Here is a 6075-nt window from a genome sequence, read left to right on the forward strand (position 1 = left end):
ACACTATAATACACCACCATACAAGGCATTTCTCTCCGAATGTGTCTCTGCTTTTGGGTCCAACACTTTCCACTAACACCATTCGTTCAGTTTTTACTCGAAGTGGAGCGGGTAACTTGGGATGGAGGAGGAGGGGGGAGAAGGGGGCAAATCAAAAACTGTAGGTGCTCAGGACACCCCCTACATATATACACTCCCGGGCTAATGGCCCCCATAAGGGTAGTTTAATATGGCTTGTTTAATGGCAGTAAATCAGAGACTGTGAAGGGGAGCCAGGTTATGGGCAGATTAAACCCCAGGAAAACGGGGCATAGGACACACCAACCTCTAGGTTAACATCCCTAACCCTTTCCCTCCAACTGCCTGGAAGGATTACCCCAAGTGCAACTGATTTCCCTTAAAACCACAAACTAAGAATACATTTAGCAATACAACTTGTCCAATACAATAGATAGATTTTCATGGAATAAATGAAGGAAAAGATGATAGATAACCGACCATATTCTGGTATTTCCCTGGTTTTGTGGGAGAAATGACACTTCCACTGAAGTTAATATCACTTCATATTTGGAAGTACTTTAGAAAAATTTTTACAAGTAAACACCCCACAAGCACACACCCACACTAATACAAACACACACAATCACACACACACACAACACCAAAACACACACACACCCACACACCCATATATTTATATTTTAAATATATATATAATATATATATATATAATATATATATATATAAATATATATATATATAAATATATATTTTTATAATAAATATATAAATAAAGATAAAATAAAATACATGTTTGGGTGACAAGAGTGGGGGAGAGTAACTAAAGCTTGGGAAGGAGACTGTGTGGGGAAAGAACCAGGTGAGATTGAGTACAGAAGGAAAAAGGTGAGAACAAAGGGGAAAGGGAGTGGGGGAGGAAGGGGATGCATTTACGGAAGCAGTGATGGCTTGCGCAAAAGATGCTTGGGGAAAGAGAGCGTGGGAGCTGGTTGATTAGAAAACGGTAGTGAGTGGTAGGTGAAGAAGTAAGCTATTATGAAAGAAAGAGAGAGGCATTTAGACGTTTTTTCAGGAAATAATGCAAATGACTAGGAGATATATAAAAGAAAGAGGCAGGGGGCAAGAAAAAGGGTGCGACAGGTGAAAAAGAGGCAAATGAGAGTTGGAGTGAGAGAGTATCATTGAATTCTAGGAAAAATAAAAAAATGTTTTGGAAGGGGGGTAAATAAAATGCCAAACAAGGGAACAAATGGGAACTTCAGTGAAGGGGGAAATGGAGAGGGTGATAACAAGCAGTGGTATGTGAGAAGGGATTGGAGTGATTTATTTTGAAGGTTTGTTGAATGTTTTGACGATGGGAGGGGCAGTTAAAGGGTGTTTTGGTCGAGTGGTGTGCAAAGTGAAAGGGTTAGGGAGAAGATTTGGTAAACAGAGAAGAGGTAGTAAAAGCTTTTGCGGAAGATAAAAGCCTGCAAGGCCCGCAGGTTTGGGTGGTATTGCATTTGGGAAAATTTTATGAAAAAAGGGGGGGACAAAAATGTTGAAATGGTTGGTCAGGTTTTTTAATAATATGTATGACTCATATTTAGAATGCCTGAGGAATTTTCGGAATGCTTGCATAGTGCCATTGTACAAAAGCAAAGGGGGTAGCTTGTTGAATATTCCAAGGAAATTATATGGGAGGGTATTGATTGAGAGGGTGAAGGGATGTACAGAGCAAACAGATGGAAGAGCAGTGTGGTTCAGAAGTGGTAAAAGGGTGTGTGGATCAGGTGTTTGCTTTGAAGAATATTTTGTGAGAAATACTTAAAAAGCAAAAGATTTTTTATGTAGCAATTATGCATCTGGAAAAGGCATCGATAAAGTTGATAGAAATGCCCCGTGGAAGGTATTAAGAATATATGGTGTGGGAGGCAAGTTTGTTTTAAAACAGGAAAAAGTTTTTTATCGAGGATGTAAGGGATGTTACTTGTAGGAAGAGAGGAAAGTGATTGGTTCTCAGTGAATGTAGGTTTGCGGCACGGGTTGTGGGGTGTCTCCAAGGGGTTTTTTAATTTGTTTATGGATGGGGTTGTTAGGGAGGTGATGCAAGAGTTTTTGGAAAGAGGGGGGAAGTATGCAGCCCGTTGTAGATGAGAGAGCTTTGGGGAATGAGTCAGATTTTTTTTCGCTGATGATACATCGCTGGTGGCTGATTCGCGTGAGAAACTGCAGAAAACGGTGATTGAGTTTGGTAAAATGCGTGAAAGAAGAAAGCTAAAAGTAAATGTAAGAGAAAGGTTATTAAAGGGACAGTAGGGTGAGGGGCAAGTCAATTGGGGGGTAAGTTGAATGGAGAAAAACTGGAGGAAGTGAAATGTTTCAGATATCTAGAGTGGATTTGGCAGCGATGGAACCATGGAAGCGGAAGTGAATCATAGGTTTGGGGGAGTGGGCGAAAGTTCCTGGGGGCATTAAAAAATGTGTGGAAGTCGAGAACATATCTCGGAAAGCAAAAATGGGTATGTTTGAAGGAGTAGTGATTCCCAAAAATGGTTATGGTTGCGAGGCGGGCTATAGATAGAGTTGTACGGAGGGTGGGATGTGCTGGAAATGAGATTTTTGAGGACAAATGTGGTGTAAGGTCTTTTGATCGAGTAAGCAATAAAAGGTAAGAGAATGTGTGGTAATAAAAAGAGTGGGGTTGAAAGAGTAGAAGAGTGTTTTGAAATGGTTTTGGTCACAGGAGAGAATAGTGAGGAAAGATTGACCAAGAGGAATATGTGTCAGCGGTGGAGGGAACGAGGAGAATTTGGGAGCCCCAAATTGGAGGTGGAAAGATGGAGTGATAAAGCTTTTTGGTGATCGGGCCCTGAACATGCAGATGGTGAAAGGAGGGAAAGGGAAAAGAATAAATTGGAACGATGTGGAATAACCGAGGCCCGACTCCAATCAATGGATTGAACCAGGGAAAATGTGAAGCGTCTAGGGTAAAGCATGAAAATTCTGGGGGGCCAGGATGTGAAATAAGCGGGGTTTTCGGTGCATTATTACATGACAGCTAAAGACTGAGTGTAAACGAATGTGGCCTTAGTTGTCTTTTCCTAGCGATACCTCGGGGCACATGAGGAGGAGGGGGTTTTTTATTCATGTGTGGCGGAGTGGGGATAGGAATTAAAAAAGGGCAGACTGTATGAATTATGTACATGTGTATATATGTAAAATTCTGTGTGTGTAATATGTAAATATAAACTTTAAGGTGTTAAGAAAATGTACATACATGTGTGTGGTGGGGTTTGGGCCATTCTTTCGTCTGTTTTCCTTCGCTCTCGCTAACGCGGGAGACAGCGAAAAAGCAAAATATATATATAATAAATATATATATATATATAATATATATATATATATATATAAATAATATATAATATTTTTGCCGCTGTCTCCCGCGTTTGCGGGTTAGCGCAAGGAAACAGACGAAAGAAAGGCCCAACCCCACTCCCATACACATTATATACATACGTCCACACCCCCGCAAATAGACAAACCTACACATTTTCCCAAAGGTTTAAACCCCAACGCTTCACATCCCCCTGATTCAAACCACTAAAACAGCACGTCAACCCCATTATACCAATCGATCCAATTCCCTCTATTCCTGCCCTCCTTTCACCCTCCTTCAGTTCAGGCCCCGATCCGCAAAAAATCTTTTCACTCCATCTTTCCACCCCCAAATTTTGGGGTCTCCCACTTCTTCCTCGTTCCCATCACCTCCGACACATAATCCCTCTTGGTCAATCTTCCTAACTCATTCCTCCATGTCCCCAAAACCCTTTTTTCCCAAAACACCCTCTCTGCTCTCTCACCACGCTCTTTTTAAATTTCCACACATCTCTCTTCCCCTTTACGTTATTTACTCGATAAAACCCACCTAAACCAACAAAATTTGTCCTCAACATCTCATTTCAAGCACATCCATCGTCTGCCCAAAAAACTCATCCATACCCCACGCCTCGTAACCATACAACATTGTTGGAACACTATCCTTCAACATACCCAATTTTTCTTTTCCCAGATAATGTTCTCGACTTCCACACATTCTTCAAGGCCCCCAAGATTTTTGCCCCCTCCCCCACCCTATTTATCCACTTCCGCTTCCATGATTCCACCGCTGCCAGAAACCACTCATAATCCAAATACTAAAACACTTCACTTCCCTTTCCCGTTTTTTCTCCATTTAAAACTCAAATATATATATATAATATATATATATATAATTTAATAATATATATATATATAAATATATATATATATAAATATATTATATATATATAATTATTATATATAAAATATATATATAATATATATAATATATATAATCATAATATATATATATATTATATATATATATATTTACCATATATACATATATATCTATGCACCCAAGATATGGTTGTACTTTGTTTTATGAAAACAATTGAGAAACATCATAAGCCAAAACCAGTTTTCCCTGATAAGAGAAGTGGGCCAGGCAGTATGATACAGTGGTTAAATTGATGAAAAAATACTATTGACGTTTGGGAAATAAATTTTACATTTCCCCTTTTCCATAGCCAGAGGTTGAACCATTATGTGACATTCATTTTTCATTTCATTCAAACTAGGGAAATTTCAGTTTTTTAGATTATTTCTTACAATTTTTAAATGTATATATATATTGTGTGTGTATTTGTATGTATTGTGTATATTATGTATCATGTGTATAAAGTATGTATCTATGTGTAATAAATAAATATATTAAAATATAAATATATATAAATATATATATTAAAATATAATATAAAATATATAAAATATATATATAAATATATAATAAATATATATATATATATATCTTCTTCTTTCATACTATTCCCATTTCCCGCGTTGCAAGGTAGCGTTAAGAACAGAGGACTGGGCCTCTGAGGGAATTCCTCAACCTGGCCTCGTTCTCTGTTCCTTCTTTTGGAAAATAAAAAAAAACGTAGGGGGAGGATTTCCAGCCCCCCCCTTCCCCCCTTTTTGTCGCCCTCTACGACACGCAGGGAAAACGTGGGAAGTATTCTTTTTCCCCCATCCCCAGGGGTAAATATATATAAGTAATATATATATATATAAATATATATATATATATATATATATATAATATATATATATATATAATATATTATATATATATAATATATAATAATAAATATATCTATAATATATTAAAATATAATATAATATATATAAATTATAAAATATATATATATAAAATATATATATATATATAATAAATATATATATATAATATATATATATAATAATAAATATATAAAAATATATATATATAATATATAAATATATATAAATATATATATATATATATATATATATATGTGAAAGATAATATATATAATAATATAAATTAAACCCTGGATAGGGGGGAAAAAATACTCCCGCAATCCACATGTCGTAGAAGGCGACTAGGACGGGACGGGGGGCCAGAAAACCTCCCTCTTGTATTTTTAAAAATTTTTTAAAAATGGGAAACATAAGAGTCACGCGGGGATTTCTCTCCTCCTCGTAGCTCAGATTGGGGTGTCCCAAATTGCTTTGGGTGAAAACCCAAAATGGGGAAAAAGGAGAGATAGTAGTATTTTTTGAGGAAGGAACCAAAAGTTTTGGCTCTGAGTGAAACGAAGCTCAAAGGGGGAAAAGGGGGAAAACTGGTTTGGGAAGCCTTGGAAGTAAAAATCAGGGTTATGAGAGGGCAAGAGCAAGGGAAGAGTAGAGACCCTGAAACAGGAGTTGTGGAGTATATGATAGAATGTAAGAAAGTAAATTCTCGATTGATATGGGGAAAACTGAAAGTTTATGAGAGAGAGGGTATTATTGTGCTATTTCACCTGGGCATAAAGAAAGACAAGAGAGGCAAGTGTTTTTGGAGGCCTGAATGAGTGTGTTAGTGTTTTTGATGCACAAGATTGGGGTTTTAGTGAAGGGTGATTTTATCAAAGTGGTAATGTGGCATTGAGGAATAATTGGTATAAAATG

The sequence above is a fragment of the Panulirus ornatus genome, chromosome 72 (assembly GCF_036320965.1).
Source record: "Panulirus ornatus isolate Po-2019 chromosome 72, ASM3632096v1, whole genome shotgun sequence".
NCBI lineage: Eukaryota > Metazoa > Arthropoda > Malacostraca > Decapoda > Palinuridae > Panulirus > Panulirus ornatus.